This window comes from Pristiophorus japonicus, chromosome 7 (genome assembly GCF_044704955.1).
Source record: "Pristiophorus japonicus isolate sPriJap1 chromosome 7, sPriJap1.hap1, whole genome shotgun sequence".
Classification (NCBI taxonomy): Eukaryota; Metazoa; Chordata; class Chondrichthyes; family Pristiophoridae; genus Pristiophorus; species Pristiophorus japonicus.
The window spans coordinates 181,357,744-181,382,555 of record NC_091983.1 but is presented as its reverse complement, the minus strand read 5'-3'; the positions used below and the strand labels follow the sequence as shown (position 1 = coordinate 181,382,555).

The 24,812-nt window shown below is 45.8% G+C and overlaps 1 protein-coding gene and 1 pseudogene across 4 annotated transcripts in view; one reads left to right on the top strand and one right to left on the bottom strand.

Annotated features, from left to right (window-relative positions):
* The window catches only part of LOC139267373 (glutamate receptor ionotropic, kainate 2), a 319,999-nt gene that overhangs the window by 146,669 nt on the left and 148,518 nt on the right, over positions 1-24,812 (bottom strand). The window lies entirely within an intron of this gene.
* On the top strand, positions 22,207-22,641 carry LOC139266914 (Golgi-associated plant pathogenesis-related protein 1 pseudogene; annotated as a pseudogene).

Sequence of the window (24,812 nt, the reverse complement as noted above, 5' to 3'; positions counted from 1 at the left end):
ATAGATCATGGCTATTCTGTGCCATGACACCATTTACTCCATAACCCTTTTACCCTTACAACTAAAATTTATCGTGAAACTTTCAATTTGTCCACCATCGACAGCATTCTGGGGCGAGAGTTCCAGATTTCTACCAGCCTTAATGTGAAAAGGTGTTTCATGATTTCACTTCTAAATGGCCGAGCTCTAATTTTAAGATTGTTCTGGATTCCCCCACCAGAGGAAATCGTTTCTCTGTATCTACCCCATTGAATCCTTTGATCATTTTAAAGACTACAATTAGATCATCCCTCAGCATTTTAAACTTAAAGGAATACAAACCAAGTTTATGCAATCTGTCCTCATAGTATAATCCTTTAGATATTATTCAGGTGAATGCCCAAAACTGAATGCAGTACTCCAGATGGATTCTGACCGAGGCTCTACACAACTGAAGCATAATCTCCTCAATTTTGTGCACCAACTTCCTCGAGATAAAGACCTACATTCTTGAGATTAAAAATCTACATTCCATTAGCCTTTCTGATTACCTTTTGTGTATTAGCTTTCAGTGATTTGTATACATATCTTTGCTCCTCTACAGTTTCTCATCTCTCACTATTAAGAAAATACTCCAATTTTCCTTTCTCAGAGCCAAGGTGGATGACCTTACTCTTCCCCACATTGAACACCATCTGCCATAGTTTTGCGCGTTAACTTAGTCTGTCTCAGCTCAGCCGTTCATGTACTCGGATCTCAATCAGACTTATTTTACATTTGAGTCTTGAGGTCGCTTGTCACATTTTTGGAGAACTTATTACATAGAAACATAGAAACATAGAAAATAGGTGCAGGAGTAGGGCATTTGGCCCTTCGAGCCTGCACCACCATTCAATAAGATCATGGCTGATCATTCCCTCAGTACCTCTTTCCTGCTTTCTCTCCATACCCCTTGATCTCCTTAGCCGTAAGGGCCATATCTAAATCCCTCTTGAATATATCCAATGAACTGGCATCAACAACTCTCTGCGGCAGGGAATTCCACAGGTTAACAACTCTCTGAGTGAAGAAGTTTCTCCTCATCTAAGTCCTAAATGGCCTACCACTTATCCTAAGACTATGTGCCCTGGTTCTGGACTTCGCCAACATCGGGAACATTCTTCCCGCATCTAACCTGCCAGTCCCGTCAGAATCTTATGCGTTTCTGTGAGATCCCCTCTCATCCTTCTAAACTCCAGTGAATAAAGGCCCAGTTGATCCAGTCTCTCCTCATATGACAGTCCAGCCATCCCTGGAATCAGTCTGGTGAACCTTCGCTGCACTCCCTCAATAGCAAGAATGTCCTTCCTCAGATTAGGAGACCAAAACTGAACACAATATTCCAGATGAGGCCTCACTAAGGCCATGTACAACTGCTGTCAGACCTCCCTGCTCCTATACGCAAATCCCCTAGCTATGAAGGCCAACATACCATTTGTCTTCTTCACCGCATGCTGTACCTGCATGCCAACTTTCAATGACTGATGAACCATGACTCCCAGGTCTCGGTGCATCTCTCCTTTTCCTAGTCTGCCGCCATTCAGATAATATTCTGCCTTCGTGTTTTTGCCCCCAATATGGATAACTTCACATTTATCCACATTATACTGCAACTGCTATGCATTTGCCCACTCAACTAATCTGTCCAAGTCACCTTGCAGCCTCTTAGCGTCCTCCTCACAGCTCACACTGCCACCCAATTTAGTGTCATCTGCAAACTTGGAGGTATTACACTCAATTCCTTCATCTAAATCATTAATGTATATTGTAAAGAGCTGGGGTCCCAGCACTGAGCCCTGCGGCACTCCACTAGTCACTGTCTGCCATTCTGAAAAGGACCCGTTTAACCCAACTCTCTGTTTCCTGTCTGCCAACCAGTTCTCTATTCACGTCAGTACATTACCCCCAATACTATGCGCTTTGATTTTCCCCACCAATCTTTTGTGCGGGACCTTGTCAAAAGGCTTTTGAGAGTCCAAATACACCACATCCCTTGTCCACTCTGCTAATTACATCCTCAAAAAATTCCAGAAGATTCGTCAAGCATGATTACCCTTTCATAAATCCATGCTGACTTGGACCGATCCTGTCACTGCTTTCCAAATGCGCTGCTATTTCATCCTTAATGATTGATTCCAACATTTTCCCCACTACTGATGTCAGACTAACCGGTCTATAATGAACCGTTTTCTCTCTCTCACCTTTTTTAAAAAGTGGTGTTACATTAGCTACCCTCCAGTCCATAGGAACTGATCCAGAGACGATAGACTGTTGGAAAATGATCACCAATGCACGCACTATTTTTAGGGCCACTTCCTTAAGTGGGATGCAGGCTATCTTTTTCCACTGCTGAATTGTAAATTTTTCTCCTCTGCTGAATTCTAAATTTCTCCCAGTCCTCAGGTTTGCTGCTTTTGCTGGCCAATTTATCTGACTCTTCCTTGGATTTAACACTATCCCTAATTTCCCTTGTTAGCCACGGTTGAACTACCTTCCCATTTTTATTTTTACTCCAGACAGGGATGTACAATTGTTGAAGTTCATCCATGTGATCTTTAAATGTCTGTCATTGCCGATCCACTGTCAACCCTTTAAGTATCATTTGCCAGTCTATCCTAGCCAGTCTATCCTATTACACTTGGGAAAGCCAATATCTCACAAGTCATAAAGTTACAGATGAGTTTTGGTGTCAACTATTGTTGGCATTATTAAAGAAAACCTACACAGCTATATTTTTATTCCTGAGCCTACTTAGTACTGTCAGTTTACCATCAATACAATAAAATCAAATATAAAGTAGATTGGTTTGATGGACTATTTCCTCCACTAATTTCTGAAATAGGATTGAAATATTGAATCGAGTGACTACAATAGCAGGGTCAATCCCACAGCTCTCAAAGCGTATTTATACGGCCTTGGCAGAATCAGTAAAAGTTGCACATACAATGCAATTGTCTTCACTGATTGTGAATCAGGTAAAGTATTCCCTCAAGTGCTTATGCAACCAGGCTCCAAGCTTATTTTACAAAGTCATTTATTTTTGCGAAGCAATAAATTTTAAATTAAAATGGATCTAAAATTTGACACAGAATGGCAACAAAAAACCCTCACAGCACTGCATATCAGGTAATTTCAGGTCATGCGGACATAGGACGAGATTTTCTCCAAGGTGAGGAGCGGCACCATTGGAAATCCCACTACCTTCCAAAGTGACTACAACAACAACAACATCAGCAACCTGCTCAGACTTTCTTCATAAGTCAACCCCTTCATCTCAGGAATCAACCGAGTGAATCTTCTTTGAACTGCCTCCAATGCAATGGGTGTTGAGTAATGAGAGAGGACTAATTCGCAATCTTGTTGTACGAGGCCCCCTGGGGAAGAGTGACAATAATATGGTAGAATTCTTTATTAAGATGGAGAGTGACACTGTTGATTCAGAGACTATGGTCCTTGTCATATATTCAACCAGCATTGTAACCCATGTATAAACTGATCTAAGTTGTACACCGTGAGAACACGGACCACTAGGTGGGAGACACTCCTAACCTGGACCTTCAGGTATAAAAGGGGAAGCTTGAGTGCTAAGGAATAAAGGACAGATCACAGACTGACCTTCTCTCAAGCATGGGCCTCGTGTGCATTTATACTGTGTAGTAAGGACGTATCAATGGCGACAAGAAATTGGGATTTAAACCACACGAGCATGGCCACTAGCAGAACAGACGAGAGGTACTGTGTTAAGGAATGGTTGGGACAGAGATTCAACATTGTTAAAGCAGCACACAGTTCTCCAGGCAGACAAGGGCAGTCAGGCATGCCCCAACATGTAGTCGAACCCAGAGGGGGAGTTCGACAGAGACAATGGCAAGCTGAACAGCGATTCACGCCATTGCAAGGGACAATGCGGCCAGTAATGGGGCCATCAACACCTGTTAATGGTGCACTCAAGGCAATAACAGGGGCAGTCAGGGACGATCGACTGGCAAGGGACCTTTTGTTTCAAACCGCAACTCATGCTGGAGGCGTAGAGGCATACATTCATCCGGAGTTTGCAGAGATGAGCAAAATACCTGCAGAAATTGCAGAAATGGACACTGGGGGAAATCGCTGGAAGCTGAAGTTCAGCGAGTTCATGTGGAGCACATATACAGTTCATATACCAGCACGCCACCGATAATGATGAAAGTGCTCCTCAATGGCATCCCAGTATCAATGGAGTTAGACACGGGTGCCAGCCAATCCCTGATGGGTATCAAACAGTTCGAAAAGTTGTGGGCATCCAAGGCCAGGAGGCCAAAATTATCGGCGATTGATGCACAGCTACGGACTTACACAAAGCAGATCATTCCGGTGCTAGGCAGTGCCACGGTAGTCATGACCCACAAAGATTCAAAGAACAGGTTGCCACTCTGGATTGTCCCAGGGGATGGTCCCGCACTACTGGGGAGGAGTTGGCTTGCTGTCATGGGGCGATGTCAATGCAATTTCCTCTGTGGAGCGAGTATCATGCTCACAGGTCCTGGACAAATTTGACTCATTATTTCAACGCGGCATTGGCACTTTCATGGGGGCCAAGGTAGTGATTCACATAAACCCGGATGCCAGACCAGTACACCACAAGGCCAGAGCGGTGCCGTACGTGATGCGGGAAAAGATAGAAGGCGAATTGGACCGCCTGTTGAGGGAAGGCATTATCTCGCCAGTCGAATTCAGTGACTGGGCGAGCCCGATTGTGCCGGTGCTCAAGGCGGATGGGTCGGTCAGGATATGTGGCGATTACAAGGCCACCATCAATCGGGTGTCACTCCAAGACCAGTACCCGCTACTGAGAGCGGAGGACCTCTTTGCGACGCTATCAGGTGGCAAAAATTTTTCAAAATTGGACCTGACCTCAGCTTACATGACCCAGGAGCTGGCGAGTGAGTCGAAGAAGCTGACCACCATCATGACAAACAAGGGGTTGTTTGAGTACAACAGATGTCCGTTCGGGATTCGCTCGGCCGCCGCGATCTTCCAACGAAATATGGAAAGCCTCCTCAAGTCGATTCCAGGGACGGTGGTTTTTCAGGACGACATCCTCATTACGGGTTATGATACTGAAGAACACCTCCACAACCTGGAGGAGGTACTACGCAGACTGGACAGGGTAGGACTGCGACTGGAAAAGGCGAAGTGCGTCTTCCTAGCTCCAGAGGTAGAATTCCTGGGGATGAGGGTAGCAGCAGACGGGATCAGCTCTACTGCATCCAAGACGGAAGCGATCCAGAGAGCACCCAGACCCCGTAACACGACGGAGCTGTGTTCGTTCCTGGGGCTCCTGAACTATTTTGGTAACTTTCTTCCCAAATTGAGCACGCTGCTAGAGCCGCTACACGTGCTCCTACGCAAAGGTCGCGAATGGGTCTGAGGGGACAGCCAGGAAAGGGCTTTTAATAGAGCACGCAATTTGTTATGTTCCAACAATCTGTTAACGCTATATGACCCATGTAAGAAACTTGTGTTAACGTGCGATGCGTCGTCCTATGGTGTCGGGTGTGTGTTGCAGCATGTCAATGCCAAGGGTCAGTTACAGCCAGTAGCTTATGCATCCAGGAGTCTGTCCCAGGCAGAAAGGGGCTATGGGATGTTAGAAAAGGAGGTGCTCGCATGTGTATATGCGGTAAAGAAAATGCACCAGTACCTGTTTGGCAGGAAATTTGAGCTGGAGACAGATCACAAACCCCTAACGTCCCTTTTGGCCAACAACAAGGCCATAAATGCAAACGCATCCGCCTGCATACAGAGGTGGGCACTCACGTTAGCTGCCTATGACTACACAATTCGGCACAGACCGGGCACCGAAAACTGCGCCGATGCACTCAGCAGGCTCCCACTAGCCACCACTGAGGAGGCTACCGAGCATGGTGCTGAGATGGTCATGGCTGTTGAAGCTTTCGGAAGCGAAAGCCCGTCAGATTAAAGTCTGGACAAATAGAGACCCGCTATTGTCTCTAGTCAAGAAATGTGTCCTGAATGGGGACTGGGCAGCCACGTACAGGGCATGCCCTGAGAAATTTAAACCATTTCACAGGCGCAGGGATGAACTCTCGATTCAGGCCGATTGCCTACTCTGGGGAAACCGCGTAGTCATGCCCCAGATGGGCAGAGAGGTATTCATCAGAGAACTCCACAATGGGCACCCGGGCATTGTCACGATGAAGGCAATTGCCAGGTCACACGTTTGGTGGCCAGGGATAGACGCAGATCTGGAATTTTGTGTTCGCAGGTGCAACACGTGTGCCCAGCTGGGCCATGCATCCAGGGAAGCCCCCCTTAGCCCCTGGCCATTGCCCGCCAAGCCTTGGTCACGCATCCATGTGGACTACGCAGGTCCTTTCATGGGGAAAATGTTTTTGGTTGTAGTAGACGCCTACTCCAAATGGATCGAGTGTGACATTTTAAATTCAAGCACATCCTCTGCCACGGGAGAAAGTCTACGGGCAATGTTCGCCGCCCACGGTCTACCGGACATCTTGGTCAGCGACAATGGCCCGTGCTTCACAAGCACTGAATTCCAGGACTTCATGGCAGGCAATGGAATTAACCATGTTAGAACGGCACCGTTCAAGCCGGCCTCAAACGGCCAGGCAGAACGAGCAGTGCAGATAATCAAACAGGGGATGCTCAGAATCCAAGGGGGTTCCCTACAAACCCGCTTATCACGCCTCCTGTTGGCCTATAGATCCCGACCACACTCGCTCACAGGGGTTCCTCCCGCAGAGCTACTAATGAAAAGGACGCTCAAAACCCGATTATCCCTTATACACCCCACCATGAAAGAAATTGTCGAGAGCAGGCGCCAGTCACTATATGACTACCATGACAGGAATGCGAGGGCGCGATGTATTGATGTAAATGATCCTGTTTTTGTCCTCAACTACGCTGCAGGGCCCAAATGGCTCGCAGGCACTGTGGTTGCCAAAGAGGGAAATAGGATTCTGGTAGTTAAACTTACCAATGGACAAATCTGCCGCAAACATGTGGATCAAACAAAAAGGAGGTTCAGCAACCCCATAGAAGAAGCAGAGGAAGAACACGATATAGAGTTCACTCCACCACAGGTGACCGAACACCGGAACCAAAGGGAGGAGAGCCCAGTCACAGTGGGCAGTCCGGACAGGCCTGAGGCACTGCAAACAGCAGACAGTCAGGCCAGCGCCCAACAACTGGAGCCCCAACTCAGGCGCTCTACAAGGGAGCGTAAACCACCAGAGAGACTCAACCTGTGATCCCAATAAGACTTTGGGGGGGGAGGTGATGTCATGTATTCAACCAGCATTGTAACCCATGTATAAACTGACCTAAGTTGCACACCGTGAGAACACTGACCACTAGGTGGGAGACACTCCTAACCTGGACCTTCAGATATAAAAGGGGAAGCTCCACCCACCTTCATCACTTGAGTGCTAAGGAATAAAGGACAGGTCACAGACTGACCTTCTCTCATGCATGGGCCTTGTGTGCATTTATACTGTGTAGTAAGGACGTATCAGTCCTGAACTTAAGGAAAGGTAACTTTGATGGTATGAGATGTGAATTGGCTAGGAGAGACTGGCAAATGATACTTAAACGGTTAACAGTGGATAGGCAATGACAGGCATTTATAGATTACATGGATGAACTTCAGCAATTGTACATCCCTGTCTGGAGTAAAAATGAAATCAGCAAGGTAGCTCAACCAAATTAGGTGTAGTGTTAAATCCAAGGAGGAGGCATATAAATTGGCCAGAAAAAGCAGCAAATCTGAGGAATGGAAGAAATTTAGAATTCAGCAGAGGAGGACAAAGAATCTAATAAGGAAGGGGAAAATAGAGTATTAGAGTAAGCTTGCAGGGAACATAAAAACTGACTGCAAAATCTTCTATAGATATGTGAAGAGAAAAAGATTAGTGAAGACCAACGTAAGTCCCTTGCAGTCAGAATCAAGTGAATTTATAATGGGGAACAAAGAAATGGCAGACCAATTGAACAAATACTTTGGATCTGTTTTCACTAAGGAAGACACAAATAACCTTCCGGAAATTCTCGGGGACTGAGGGTCTAGCGAAAAGGAGGAACTGAAGGAAATCCTTATTAGGCAGGAAATTGTGTTAGGGAAATTGATGGGATTGAAGGCCGATAAATCCTCAGGGCCTGATTGGCTGCATCCCAGAGTACTTAAGGAAGTGGCCCTCGAAATAGTAGATGCATTGGTGATCATTTTCCAACATTCTATTGACTCTGGATTAGTTCCTATGGACTGGAGGGTCGCTAATGTAACACCACTTTTTAAAAAAGGAGGGAAAGAGAAAACAGGGAATTATAGACCGGTTTGCTTGACATCGGTGGTGGGGAAAATGTTGGAATCAATTATGAAAGATGAAATAGCGCATTTGGAAAGCAGTGACAGGATCGGTCCAAGTCAGCATGGATTTATGAAAGGAAAATCATGCTTGACAAATCTTCTAGAATGTTTTGAGGATGTAACTAGTAGAGTGGACAAGGGAGAACCAGTGGATGTGGTGTATCTGGACTTTCAAAAGGTCCCACACAAGAGATTAGTGTTCAAAATTAAAGCACATGGTATTGGAGGTAATCTATTGACGTGGATAGATAACTGATTGGCAGACAGGAAGCTGACAGTCAGAATAAATGGGTCCTTACTGCAGTTGTACAGAGCCTTGGTGGGGCTTCACCTGGAATATTGTGTTCAGTTTTGGTCTCCTAATCTGAGGAAGGATGTTCTTGCTATTGAGTGAGTACAGCAAAGGCTCAGCAGACTGATTCCCAGGATGTCAGGACTGACATATGAGGAGAGACGGGATTAACTGGGCTTGTATCCACTGGAGTTTAGAAGAATGAGTGGGGATCTCATAGAAAGATATAAAATTCTGACGGGATTGGACAGGTTAGAGGCAGGAAGAATTTTCCCGATGTTGGGGAGTTCCAGAACCCGGGGTCACAGTCTAAGGATAAGGGGTAAGCCATTTAGGACCGAGATGAGGAGAAACTTCTTCACTCAGAGAGTGGTTAACCTATGGAATTTCCTACTGCAGTGAATTGTTGAGGCCAGTTCGTTAGATATATGCAAAAGGAAGTTAGATATGGCCCTTACGGCCAAAGGGATCAAGAGGTATGGAGAGAAAGCAGGAAAGGGGTACTGAGGTTGAATGATCAGCCATGATCTTATTGAATGGCGGTGCAGGCTCAAAGGGCCGAATGGCCTGCTCCTGCACCTAATTTCTATGTTTCAATGTTTCTGTCCCTCCTTAAATAAGGAGACCAAACTGTACACAATACTCTAGGTGTGGTCTCACCAATACCCTGTACAGTTATAGCAGGACTGCCCTGCTTTTATACTCTATCCCCCTTGCAATAAAGGCTAACATTCCATTGACCTTCCTGATTACTTGCTGTACCTGCATACTAACTTTTTGTGTTTCATGCACAAGGACCCCTAGGTCCTTCTGTACTGCAGCATTTTGTAATCTCTCTCCATTTAAATAATAATTTGCTTTTTTATTTTTCCTGCCAAAGTGGAAAACCTCACACTTTCCCACATTATACTCCATCTGCCAAATGTTTGCCCACTCACTTAGCCTGTCTATATCTCTTTGCAGATTATTTGTGTCCTCCTCACAACTTGCTTTTCCTATCCATCGTTTATCACCAGCAAACTTGGCTACATTACACTCGGTCCCTTCATCCAAGTCATTAATATCGATTGTAAACAGTTGAGGACCCAGCACTGATCCCTGCGGCACCCCACTAGTTACTGTTTGCCAATCAGAAAATGACCCATTTATCCCAACTCTCTGTTTTCTGTTACTTAGCCAATCCTCTATTCATGTTAATGGATTAACCCCAACACCATGAGCTCTTATCTTCTGCAGTAATCTTTTATGGACTACCTTATCGAATATCTTCTGGAAATCCAAATACACCACATCCACTGGTTCCCCCTGATCCACCCTGCTCATTACACCCTCAAAGAACTCCAACAAATTTATCAAACATGATTTCTCTTTCATAAAACCATGCTGACTCTGCTTGTCTGTATTATGATTTTCTAAATGTCCTGCTACTATTTCCTTAATAATAGACTCCAGCATTTTCCCAACGACAGATGTAAGGCTAACTGGTCTATAGTTTCCTGATTTCTGTCTACCTCCTTTTTTAAATAGGGGCATTACATTTGCAGTTTTCCAATCTGATGGGACCTCCCCAGATTCAAGGGAATTTTGGTAGATTGCAACCAATGCATCCACTATCTCTGCAGCCACTTCTTTTAAGACCCTAGGATGCAGGCCATCCGGTCCAAGGGACTTGTCCACCTTTAGTTACATTATTTTGCCGAGTACTTTTTCTTTACTGATAGTGATTGTTTTAAGTTCACCCCTCCTTATAGCCCCTTGATTATCTATTATAAGGATGTTTTTAGTGCCTTCTACCGTGAAGACCCATGCAAAATATTTGTTCAAAGCCCCTGCTGTTTTCTTGTTCCCCATTATTAATGCCCCAGTCTCATCATGTAAGGGACCATTGTTTACTTACCTACACTCTTCCTTTTTATATACCTGTACAAGCATCTTGGCAACATTGTACGTCATTGTTTTCAATTTTGATGCCATCCTTTACTTCCTTAGTTTGCCACAGATGGTTCTCCCTTCTCTTAAAGTCTTTCTTTCTCATTGGAATATATTTTTGTTGAGAGTTATGAAATATCTTCTTAAATGTCTGCCACTGCTCATCAACAGTCTTACACTTTAATCTATTTTCCCAGTCCACTTTAGCCAACTCTGCCTTCATGCCTTTGTAATTGCCTATATTTAAGATCAGAACACTGGTTTGAGACCCAACTTTCTCTGCAGCCGAGAGCCTGTTAATGGAGTTAAAAAGTCCGAAGGCGCTTCACGGAAGCGTTATCAAATTAAATTTGACATTGAAATACCACCAGGTGTTGTGCAGCTTAATGCCCCTTGTACTTGTCCACATCAATTGAAGATATGAAATTTCTATTGACCAAAATGAACCCACGTGTTCTTTTTCATCAGGAGAAGATACAATAGTTCTACAGAAAACTACAGGAGTTTCTGCAGTATCATTAGCTGCTAATTAGTCAATATGCAATGCAACATAATATATCCAGCCTCAGAAGAGCATCCTCAACTACATGACTGTGATTTTTTTTCACTTACTCACAGTTGTACTTCTTACAGTCTCTCAGAATGAGGTAATCAGTTTAATATCAATTAGTACTGAATTGTGAGCAGTTCAGTGGGGTGGGCCCACCTCCTAGAAAGAACTGGGCTGAGATTGCCCAATCCCATTTCATGTAGGTACCACTGCCAATGCTGGTAATTCTCAGACAGTCCAACTGCAGAATCCAAGCAGGAGTCCTGAGGTGGCACTGAAACTTTGCTGCCTCCTCCTGGGGCATTGCACTGGCCTTCCCCATTGTGAACACTAAATCTTGGAGGAACTTTGCCATCAACAGAGAAAGGAAATGATCTCATCAGTCTGAACTAGATTCAAACTTGGATCTCAGATATTAAGGGGCAGTATGTTAACCCACTGCAATTCGAATCAGACTTTATTTGGATTATAAAGGCTGGTTGTCCAAAGGAAGCATTCCATTTTCAAATGGGCATAGATTCAGCCAGATAGAGAACAGTGCTAACATCTGAATAGCATTTTGATGCTGTACTGCCTTTAACTTTTTTTTATTACAATAGTGACTACACTCCAAAAGTACTTCATTGGCTGTAAAGCACTTTGAGATGTCCGGTGGTCATGAAAGGCACTATATAAATACAAGTCTTTCTGTCTTCTTTTTATTCATTCCTGGGATGTGGGCACAGCTGGCAAAGCCAGCGTTTATTGCCCATCCCTAATTGCCCTTGAGAAGGTGGTGGTGAACCGCCTTCTTGAACCGCTGCAGTCCATGTGGTGAAGATACTCCCACAGTGCTGTTTGGGAAACAGTTCCAGGATTTTGACCCAGTGACGATGAAGGAACTGTGATATATTTCCAAGTCAGGATGGTGTGTAACTTGGAGGGGAACTTGCAGGAGATAGTGTTCCCATGCGCCTGCTGCCCTTGTCCTTCTAGGTGGTAGAGTTCGTGGGTTTGGGAGGTGCTATTGAAGAGACCTTGGCGAGTTGCTGCAGTGCAGCTTGCAATGAAAAAGGGTATTATAAATAGCACGTAGGAACATGAGTAGGCCATTCAGCCCTTCAAGCCTGTTCTGCCAGTCCATTGATCTGTACCTCAACTCTATTTACCCAGCTTGTTCTTTAATTTGTCAGGGTGTTGTCAATTTGGTAAAACAATCCAGAAGCATATTCAGGAAAAACTTAAAGGCCATGAGGAAAGTGCAAGGGAGTCGGACTAATTGGATAGCTTTTGCAAAGAGCCACCACAGGCACAATATGCCAAATGTCTTCTTTCTGTGCTATGTGATTCTATGATTCATAACTTTTTCAATTGCAGCTAGACTATCATCATCATATCATAGGCAGTCCCTCGAAACTATCAAAGGGGACGGAGGTCATAACAGCCGGTAGTGCACAGGCCTCAGTATTTATTACAGATACATTTTATGATATACCTTTTTTAAAGTTGTGATTGCAATATATTATAATTAAGTACATTTTATGTTTTAGTTTTTCAATGGTCAGAATGTGAACCAGCAGTTATTTTTATGCATTAATCCTCAAGCACAAAATGTCATTGATTTCACTCAGAAATGTGCTGCAAATATGTCACAAATTAGGCAACCAATCCCTGTAATGAATAACGTGACACATTAAGTAAACAGTGAGTATTGGCACGTGTGTGATAACGTTCCAGTTCTGGGTGCAAGAAACTGCAAACAAGTGCAGGTTAAATCATACATTGCTTTAGGAACAAAAAATAATTGGAAGAAAACAAAATGAAATCAGCAGAGCTTAGATGTAATTATGTTACAACACCTCTGCCAATATTTTGTAGACCCAAGTTCTTGTATAAAGTGCCAAAGGCAATTATAAACAGTCATAAATAAAGCGTTTCTATGCAGATCTTCCTGAAATTGTTTCTGTATTAAAAATAGAAGGCAAATTCACACCTGTTTTGACAATGCCGGTACATCCACTTAATGGGGCCAAGTTTCGGCCTGAGTTGCTCCTGTTTTTTTGGAGCAACTCGTTTAGAATGGAGTATCTTAGAAATTGAAATTCTCAGCATTTAGTTTGCTCCAGTTCTCGTCAGTTAGAACAGTTTCAGTTTGGAACAGATTGTTTTTTCAAAAGGGAGCATGTCTGGCCACTTACGCCCGTTTTGAAAGTTTAGGCAGTGAAAACATACTCCAAACTAACGTAGAATGGAGTAAGTGTAGATTTTTGTACGCTCAGAAAAACCTTGTCTACACTTTAGAAAATCAGGCGTAGGTTACAAATCAGGCATAGGGAATGGGGGGGGGGAGGTTTAAAGGGAAGTTTACAAACATTAAACTCTTCAGTTTTACAAATAAAGAGCCATCATTAATAATAAATGATAAATACATCAATAAATCAACAATAAATCAATCAAAAAAAAATTAATAAAAAATTTAAAAAATTAAAAAATCAATCAATAAAACATTTTCTACTTACCGACTGCAGCACCGGGAGTCCTCCAACAGCGTGCTGGGACGCCCCCCCCAGTGTGTCTCTGTCAGTGTCACTATCTCTCTGTCTGTCTGTCTGTGTCTGTGTTTCTGACAGCGAGGGGAGGGGGGTGGGGGAGGGGGAGGAAGGAGGGGGGAGGTAGAGGGGGGTGGGGGGGAGGGGGAGGGAAGGAGAGGGGAGGAAGGGAAGGAGAGGGGAGGAAGGGAAGGAGAGGATAGGGAGGGAGAGAAGGAGGCTGAACGGCCGGGCCCAACACTTCGGTAGATGGCGTTGGGTCTGGGGCCCCAGGTCCGGGGGGTTGGGTTGCGGAGCCCGGGGGGGGCTCGCAAAGATCCGGGGGGGGGGAGGGGAGGGTGTCGCGGAGATCGGGGAGGGGGGTCGCGGAGATCCGGGGGGGGGATGTAGAGAGTACCGGAGGTCGGGGGGGGGAAGAGACACGGAGGTCGGGGGGGGAGAGTCGCGGAGATCCGGGGGGGGGGGGAAGAGTGTCGCGGAGATCGGGGGGGGTCGCGGAGATCCGGGGGGGGGGTGGTAGAGAGTCGCGGAGGTCGGGGGGGGGGGGAAGAGACGCGAAGGTCGGGGGGGGGGAGAGAGAGTCGCGGAGGTCGGGGGGGGGAGAGAGAGTCGCGGAGGTCGGGGGGGGAGAGTCGCGGAGGTCGGGGGGAGAGAGTCGCGGAGGTCCAGGGGGGGAGAGAGTCGCGGAGGTCCAGGGGGGGGAGAGAGTCGCGGAGGTCGGGGGGGGAGAGTCGCGGAGGTCGGGGGGAGAGAGTCGCGGAGGTCCAGGGGGGGAGAGAGTCGCGGAGGTCGGGGGGGAGAGAGAGTCGCGGAGGTCGGGGGGGGGGGGGGAAGAGAGTCTCGGAGGTCGGGGGGGGGGAGAGACACGGAGGTCGGGGGGGGGAGAGTTGCGGAGGTCAGGGGGGGAGAGAGAGTCGCGGAGGTCAGCGGGGAGAGACGCGGAGGTCGGGGGGGGAAAGTTGCGGAGGTCGGGGGGGGAGAGAGAGTTGCGGAGGTCGGGGGGGGGGGGAAAGAGAGTCGCAGAGATCCGGGGGGGGGAGAGAGTCGCGGAGGTCGGGTCACCGGAGGTCGGGTCGGGTCGGGTCCGGGGAGCGGGAGTCAAGTCGGGTCAGGTCAAGTGGGAGGTGAGCCTTATCCACGCAGCCCCAGTGAGGCCATTCGGCCAGGGCTAGGGGCTGCCTGCTTTGGGCCCCTCCCACAGTTTTGGGCGCCTGGAGCTACTGTAGCGTGCATGTGCAGAGGTCCCGGCATTGTTTTCAGAGCAGCGACCTGGCTCCGCCCCCCATAGCTCATGCTGCGCCGCGCCCAGCTCCAGAGGACCTGCAGGGAGCCGGAGAATAGGTGAGCTTTTTTTAGGCACACTTTGTGGCGCGAAAAACGGGCGTCCAGGTCCGGGCTGCGGCGTTTTAGGCGCAGCCCGAAACTTGGGCCCAATATGCTGTCACTTTAATTATTTGAGGGCCAAATTATCTTGTAGGTTAACAAGTGTACATATTAGTTCTGTCAAGTAAAATATCAATAGAAATTGACAACATTACACCCTGTTATTTGCTGGTACGGAACACCTCACACTCAGTGTAGATATCAAAGCAAGCGATGCTTTCCTGTCAAACATCCCATAGCACTATTTGAAGAAGAACAAGGGTGTTCTCCTGGTGTCCTGGCAAATATTTATCCTTCACCAATATCACTGAACACAGATTATCTGGTCATTTAGCTCACTGCTGTTTGTGCGACCTTGCTGTGTGCTGATTGGCTGGCATGTTTCCCTGCATTGCAACAGGAATTACATTTCAAAGACACTTGAAAGGCTGTAAAGTGCTTTGGGATGCCCTGAAACCATGAAAGCTGCTATGCAAGTTCTTTCTTTAAGTCAATTGAAAGCAGTAATATTGCATTCCAGATGTATTTTGTTTTTTCACATGGAATTTGTTCAGGTTAGCCCTTTCAGATTTCCACAGTTGGATTATTATGTCATATAGTTTTTGGTGGGGCTTATTTCAAGTTCAGGAGTTAAGATTGCAATCTCCATTTATTCACTATTTTAACTCCAGCGACGATCAGGCCCCCTCCAACAGCGATCGGAACACCTCCAGCGGCAGCACACGGGCCTCCTCCCCTTCGGCAACAGCTGGACCTCTTCTTCCCCACTGGTGACCTCCTCCTCAACGGCGACTGGGTCTCCTCCTCCTTCAGCGACGACTGGACCTCTCCTTCCCCACTGGTGACCTGGCCTCTTCTCCTTCAGCACGTGGTAAGCATCATGACCGTGACCACCCTGAACTTCCATTCTGAACTCTAGTGGGCCACTGACCCTCCCAATGCCTACCCCCAACCAAGCCTCAGCCCACCTACCATCAAGGGCACGACTCAGCGCCGAGCCTGCGGCCAACATCTCGCTGTACGCAACTAGGCCCATATAGCAGTGCTTGGTCTCCAGTCGTCTTGGACCCCCTTGCCGCTGGATTAAGACCTTGTTCAGCTAAGCCCGTGTGGTAGCTGGTGTGCAACGACCACCCCATGTTAAAAGAATTCACGCACAGGCATCTTCTACTCCTACTTTAACAAAGGCATTGGCCCGGAAATCCCAGCCTCCCCGGGTCCGTACGAAGTTTCTACGGACCCGGGAAGGCATCGAAAAAGCCTGTTTTCAGCGCATAATGTACATGCACTGAAAACCAGCTTTTGCGATCTGTCAAGCTGGAGCGAGGACATTTACATGGGCGAGATTGCAGTATTTACCAATATCTTGCCCAGCAAATGTCCTCAAAATTCTTGCGCCCGATAAAAGCAGGCGCATGGCCTACTTTTACAGGAGTAAGTGTTTAAAAACATACAAAAATATAATTAAATTAAATTAAAAACTACTAAAAACCCTGGCCACTATGTTACATTTATTTTTAACCATAATTTAAAAAACTTTTTAAAACTCGGAAAAAAAATGTTCTCTAAGATATTTATTAACTTTAATTTCAATTAATTTTAATTATGTGAGGTGTGTTTTTTATTTTTTATTACGTGTTTAGTGCGTTTGTTTTTTTTCCTCATTAATAACAATGAGAACTCATGGATACGGAGTTCTCATTGTTACTAATGAGAAAGCTGTGGAATACTGTACCTGATTGGCTGAGCAGTCACACGTGACTGCACATTTTGCGTTGGAACCAGGAGGATGGGAGCGCGCTTTGCAGCGTGGGAAGAGAAGGCCTCTCCACCGGAATCGCAGGCTCCTCCCGGACCATCAGGTAAATTCATAGAAATGTTTCAGGTCGCAGGCAATTGCCTGCGGGAAGCCTCCGACCGGAATTTCAGCCCCATTAATTGGTTAAAAAAGTATATGAACATAAGAACAGAAGAAATAGAAATAGAAGTAGGCCATTCGGCCCCTCGAGCTTGCTCCACCATTCAATAAGATAATGACTGATCTGATCTTGGCCTCAACTCCACTTTCCTGCCTATTCCCCATAATCCTTGACTCCCCTGTAGTTCAAAAATTTATCTATCTCCGCCGTGAATATATTCAATGACTCGGAGTTCACAACTCCCTGGGGTACAGTTGTACAGGACTTCTCTGCCTTTACACTCTATCCCCCTTGCAGTAAAGACCAACATTCCATTTGCCTTCCTAATAAGAACATAACATAAGAAATCGGAGCAGGAGTAGGCCATACGGCCCCTCGAGCCTGCTCCGCCATTTAATACAATCATAGCTGATCCAATCATGGATTCAGGTCCGCTTCCCTGCCCGCTTTCATAGCCCCTTATTCCCTTATCGTTTAAGAAACTATCTATTTCTGGCTTAAATTTATTCAATGTCCCAGCTTCCACAGCTCTGATGCAGCGAATTCCACAGATCCACAACCCTCAGAGAAGAAATTTCTCCTCATCTCAGTTTTAAATCAGCAGCCCTTTATTCTAAGATCATGCCCTCTAGTTCTAGTCTCCCCTATCAGTGGAAACATCCTCTCTGCATCCACCTTGTCAAGCCCCCTCATAATCTTATATGTTTTGATAAGATCACCTCTCATTCTTCTGAATTCCAATGAGTAGAGGCCCAACCTACTCAACCTTTCCTCATAAGTCAATCCCCTCATCTCCGGAATCAACCTTGTGAACCTTCTCTGAACTGCCTCCAAAGCAAGTATATCCTTTCGTAAATATGGAAACCAAAAACTGCATGCAGTATTCCAGATGTGGCCTCACTAATACCCTGTACAACTGTAGCAAGGCTCCCCTGCTTTTATACTCCATCCCATTTGCAATAAAGGCCAAGATTCCATTGGCCTTCCTAATCACTTGCTATAACCTTTTGTGTTTCATGCACAAGTATCCCCAGGTCCCGCTGTACTGCAGCACTTTGCAATCTTTCTCCATTTAAATAATAACTTGCTCTTTGATTTTTTTCTGCCAAAGTGCATGACCTCACACTTTCCAACATTATACTCCATCTGCCAAATCTTTGCCCATTCACTCAGTCTGTCTATGTCCTTTTGCAGATTTTTTATGTTCTCCTCACTTGCTGATTACTTGCTGTACCTGCATACTAACTTTTTGTGTTTCATGTACAAGGACCCCGAGATCCCTCTGTACTGCAGCATTTTGTAGTCTCTCTCCATTTAAATAATATTTGTATTTTTTATTCTTCTGAGTGGATAACCTCATATTTTCCCACATTATACTCCATCTGCCAAATTTTTGGCCACTCACTTAATCTATCTATATCCCTTTGCAGACTCTTTGAGGTCAAAATTGCCCCTCTCCTTAATGCCTGTTACCACCGCAAATTGGCAGCCATGCTGCGGAATGGAGTGGCCACCGACTTTTCGTGGGATGGCTGCTGATACCCCAATTGCCCTTCCGAGGTTTCCTGGCAGTGCCCCGATTCCCCCCCACCCCAGCAATGCTCCGCTGCTGCCGATCCGTCTTAAGTGCATCATCACCGTGCGCATTGCTGATCTAATCCCCCAACAGCGACATTCCCCTCTGAAAATCTTCGGGCAACTGGTGGTGCCAAAACCCGATTTTTTTTCCCGGTGGTCCAATGAGGTTGTGGCCTTCTGCAATGGAAGTGTGGCTTTCCTTAAAGAGGAAAACACACAGCTGCTACCGCCATGTTTTTTTTTTGTCGGCCGACTGCCAGGTCGGCCCAACAATTATGCCTCCGGGTTCGGCCGGGCTGCCAACAGGCAGCCTGGCAACCCCTCTAGGGTGGCAGGCCGCTGATCTGGTCGAAACCATCTCTGGTGGCCCAGTGGGCTGAAGTTTCAAAATTGCAACGGCTCTCCCCTTTAAGTGAAAGGGAGAGCCGTGGTGACATGGTGCTGTGATGACATCATCGCGACGGTCACTCCACACCGCCCCCAACCTCCGCCCCTCAGGTGTTGCCACCGCCCCGTATCCGCCCCTGTCGTGTAGTCACCACCCCCATTAAGAGCGATTCTGGATCCGAATTTTTAAAAAACAGCAAAGAGCGGAATTCCGCTGAAGAGGCGACCTCAACCACAGCTGCGGTAAAAACCATTGAAACGGGGCGCAAATTTGGCTGCAGAACACTCAGTCTCTTAATCCAATGTACAAGACTTTGGGGGTGACGTTCCATAAGGCCCAACAACAGGCGTGGGCACTGCGATGCTGGAAAAATATGCACCTGCAATGTCAGGTGCGATGTGATTCTGCCCCCTTCTCCATACCATCTATTAGCCCTCATTGTTTAGAATGGTTACTGTGGAGCAATAACCGAGCATGAGCCAACAACTGCAGGAGAACATTTTCAGGTGGAAAATAAAATGTGCCTGTTTGGTTGACTCAGACTAGTTCCATAAGTATGAGTGCTCCCTAAAGGTCTTTCTTACAAGTGAAAGAACACTGGTAACACATTCGGTTATAATGCTATGTAATCAAAGCTGAGCACGGTTTTCTAATTGCTCTGGGGCAGAGGAAATCACAGTGACAGCTAAGTGACATTTCACATACTGAGGTATGGTTTATATTTTCAACTGTGCAAACTAATGTGGACTGAGAAAATGCCAATGAAACCTTTAGAAGAGAAGAGTAGTCTTGTCTGTGGAATTGCATTGTTGAACATTACAGTGCTGAATAGAGTACAGCTCACTTATTATCAACCCGTCAGATCAAACTCACAGCAACCTGTCTTTGAAAATGTTCCAGTTCATTATTAATGTTGTGTCATCCCCGATAAAATCATATATCTGTTCAGAGTTAATCTTGTCAAGGGAATGCAGTATCGGGAATACATTTGTTTACTAACTGTGCAATTGGATTAAGCACCAATAAATCATTCCAGCAAGGTAACTGCTTCAAATCTGATCATCCAAGTGTAATGGGCTTTCCTGGGCTGTTAATTTTCTTTCCTCTTTTCTCACCAATGTTATCTACAAATCTTTTCCCTTTCTCTCCTGAGGGCATTGGCCCCTTGCTGGGATAGAATTCTATTTGGTACTGGTCGCCCTGTAATACTTTGCCAAGTGACTTTTACCTACGTGAGCCTCGATAGATTTTCTATTGAATTACCACTTGTTTTGAGATGAAAAATTGAGTAAAATAGGACTATAATAAGACGCCAGTCATATATAGAACTACAATTTTTCTGCCAAAAATGTACCCTTTACAGCCTACCGGTAATCCATTCTGTCACATGTGAATAGAGTCAAGCGGCTGACCTATCCAATCCATCTTCCACAACCCAACTGCTGGCCCAAACACACACCAAAAAATTACTGCAACTGAAATTCAGGAGCGCCAAGCATCTCTCCTCCCTCATTGAGCAGCATTATTCCCCTATTACCATCTACATGATGCACTGCATCAACTCGCCAAGGCTTCTTCGATAGCACCTCCCAAACCCACGACCTCAACCACCTAGAAGGACAAGGGATGCAGGTGCATGGGAACACCACCACCTCCAAGCTCGCCTCCAAGTCACACACCAGCCTGACTTGGAAATATATCGCCGTTCCTTCATCGTTGCTGGATCAAAATCCTGGAACTCCCTTCCTAACAGCACTGTGGGAGAATCTTCACCACACAGACTGCACGGTTCAAGAAGATGGTTTACCACCACCTTCTCAAGGGCAATTAGGGATGAGCAATAAATACTGGTCTTGCCAGTGACGCCCACATCGCATGAATGAATAAATAAAAAAATAATGAAGTCGACTTTGTGGAAAAAGGCAGCATAAGGTAAGTGGTCCAAGTTTGGGCCGCATCTACCACAGAAGCACTCAGATAAGTGGATCGGGGGCTGAGGACTTGTTGTCCCTCAATTATAGATCTTTTGAAGATTAAGTCCCTGAGATCCTGGTGCCTAGATGATTGTTGTTCTGACTTGCATTGGAGCCTGTTCAGAGAAGGTTCACTCGGTTGATTCCGGAGATGAGGGGGTTGACTTATGAGAATAGGATGAGTAGGTTGGGCTTCTACTCATTGGAATTCAGAAGAATGAGAGGTGATCGTATCGAAACATATAAGATAATGAGAGGGCTCGACAAGGTGGATGCAGAGAGGATATTTCCAGTCATAGGGGAAACTAAAACTAGGGAGCATAGTCTCAGAATAAGGGGCCGCCCATTTAAAACTGAGATGAGGAGGAATTTCTTCTCTCAGAGGGTTGTAAATCGATGGAATTCTCTGCCCCAGAGAGCTGTAGAGGCTGGGTCATTAAATATATTTAAGGCGGAGATAGACAGATTTTTGAGCGATAAGGGAGTAAAGGGTTATGGGGAGTGGGCAGAGAAGTGGAGCTGAGTCCATGATCAGGTCAGCCATGATCTTATCGAATGGTGGAGCAAGCTCGAGTGGCCAATGGCCTATTCCTGCTCCTATTTCTTATGTTCTTAAGTTCTTATGTATTGAAACAAGTCCAAGAGAAATTCAGAATTAAAATCTGAGTCCAAGTCAGACAGACAAACAGTCTGAAGTTGTAGAGCGTTCAAATGTAAATTAAGGGCATCCCTTGGAGGAAAACTTTTCTCAGGATCAGCCCAGCATGAGTCTAAGTTTGACACCATGTTTGGGAAGTTCTGTTCGAGAGCAAAGGTATCCTTTTCAAAACAGAGAACAAGTGGTTAAGCTTGATTTATAAATATGGCAACACAAGTCCATATCCTTTGTCATGCATAACCATGCAAATTATGTATGATGATTGTTTCTATAATGACTTCTTCATTAAGAAGAGAGAAGTGTAATATATATATATAGCTCCACCCAGTGGACTACTGTGGTAATGCAGCCAGTGCTGTTTACAACAATAAAGAGGGAACAGGTCACTTGACAGGTTCCTGAAGTTATCAGCCATCTTAATGCGTGCTTGTTTGTGAGGTCGTACAGAAGATATCACAGTTTGCCTGTAATTGGTATTACTCACTCAATCTGTTGTTTTAACTTAAATCAACTGAGCCCTGGTTGTAGAAATTCTCAGTAAGCTCAGCTCAATAACTATTATCATCAGTTCTTTTACTTCAAAGATCTCCAGCAAGTACTGAACATGGGAAAATCAGCTTCTAAGGAGTTTTCGCGTGAAGTTTTAGGAAGAAACATGGCGCGTCAGGGTTGAAACTATGCAGCAAACTTTGCAAAGAAGCACAGCAGTAGGCTGAGGCTCTCGCCATTACCCACATCCTCAAACACAGCCCGGAATCCAGCCGGGGACAGTGTGGAGAGGACCTCGCCTGGGCATCATACGATCAACCGGGTAAGGAAGTAGCTGAAAGGTGCTACAGCGAGATAAAAAATTACAATTGTAACTGTCCCGGATTTTCCTCTGGTACAGCAATGATATGGAAAAACAGCAAGAATTTGGGGGGTTGGGAAGGCCTCGGCCACGAACAGCTCCACATTCGTAGTGGCCAGATATTTTCCAGCTGGCAACATCATGAACCAGGGATATTTCGAGGAAAATGTTCCGCCTCCAAAGAAGTAAATTTGTAAAATTTGACCTGGACCGTGAATGTCACTAATGGTGAAAAATTAAGGGTTTGAACATTCACCTATGGGATTTGTCATCCAGTGATCCGGCTCTGAAATGTATTAATGTTACACTTCCTCATATAGTGCTCAAAAGCACCTGCTGCTGATGCCTCTGTTGTACCTTTGTTCAGAAAGTACCAAACCAACCAACCACATGAATATGGACACTAAGTAAACATCAGTCTGATGTATGACACTCCATGCTGCTCCATCCAGACTGGATCGACTAGGCCTGTATTCACAGGAATTTAGAAGAATGAGAGGGGATCGCATAGAAACATATAAAATTCTGACGGGACTGGACAAGTTAGATGCAGGAAGAATGTTCCCGATGTTGGGGGAGTCCAGAACCAGGGATTACAGTCTAAGGATAAGGGGTAAGCCATTTAGGATCGAGATGAGGAGAAACTTCTTCACTCAGAGAATTGTTAACCTGTGGAATTCTCTACCGCAGAGAGTTGTTGATGCCAGTTTGTTAAATATATTCAAGAGGGAATTAGATATGGCACTTACAGCTAAAGGGATCAAGGGGTATGGAGAGAAAGGAGGAAAGGGGTATGGAGGTGAATGATCAGTCATGATCTTATTGAATGGTAGTGCAGGCTCGAAGGTCTGATTGGCCTATTCCTGCTCCTATTTTCTATGTTTCTATCTTTCTATAAGTACTTCGTCCACAAGACTAGCCACTCTGCTACAGATGCTCTGTAATAATAACTTACTGCCATGTTTAGGGCCTTGCATGGAATGCCATGTTTCACTGAGCACAACAATATCCTTCTGCAATCTGTCCAAGTTACCACACTGTCCTAACTTGCAGGTTTTACTTTTTTCAATAATTAATTTTGTTCCCTTTCTTGTTCAGCAAGTCATTTATTCTTCTCTCACCAGGTTAATTTTTAGTTATTGTATGGTTACATAGACACCAATTGCCCTCTGGGTATTTCTCTCGAGGTGCCAATAATCACATATTCACCCTAACCCTATGTATTAATGTGATATGTGTGCGCACTAGGTCCGTGCAGCAGAGCAGGTCTCCAGTCGTCCTGGTTAATCCTTGCCACTGGATAAAGGCCGAGCTCTGTCAAGCCCGTGTGGTGGCTGATGTGCAACGGTCACCACACGTTAAAAAAATTCATGCACAGGCATCTTCCACCCCCTCAACTGGAGTTCAGGACTGGAACATCGGGTCCTTCATTGAAACATCTGTGAACTCTCGTGGAAGCAGGTCATCCTCCTTTGAGGGACCGCCTATGAGAAATTCACCTCCGCCTGAAACATTTTTCCTTTGGTTTCACCGCCGCGGTGAATGCGGTGGTCACTTGCGCGAAATTCAGCTCTTTGGTTTCATTTTTCGAGCAGCCCGGAAGTCGATCATAATGGGGGCGGAAGTAGGGGCAGGCGCATTGTCCGCCGTTGTCAGTCATCAGCGTAGCTGGCGTGTCACCATGTTTCTCCCATTCACTTAAAGGGGAGAGCCGCTGCGAGCTCTATGATTATTTTAGTTAGGTCCACTGGACCACCAGGGATGGTTTCGGCCAGGGCAACGGCCTCGTACCCTGTTGGTGGCCTGGCTGAACCCGGGAGTGTAACTGTCAGGCCGACCTGGCAGTCGGCCGACAAAAAAAATAAGATGGCGGCCGCGGTAGTCCGCCCTCCCCTTTAACTGACAGAAAAAACTGTCGGGGGCACGTGCGGCGGCCGCAAGATTTTTTATGTGAACTTTCCTTGCGATTCGGGAGATAAGAACATAAGAACATAAAAAATAGGAACAGGATTAGGCCATTTGGCCCCTCAAGCCTGCTCCACCATTTAATAAGATCATGGCTGATCTGATCATGGACTCAGTTCCACTTCCCTGCCTGTTCCCCATAATCCTTTATTCCCTTATCGCTCAAAAATCTATCTCCACATTAAATATATCCAATGACCCAGCCTCCACAGCTCTCTGGGGCAGAGAATTCCACAGATTTACAACCCTCTGATAGAAGAAATTCCGCCTCATCACAGTTTTAAATGGGTGGTCCCCTTATGCTAAGACTATGCCCCCTAGTGTTAGTTTCCCCTGAGTGGAAATATCCTCTCTACATCCACCTTGTTGAGCCCCCCATTATCTTATATGTTTTG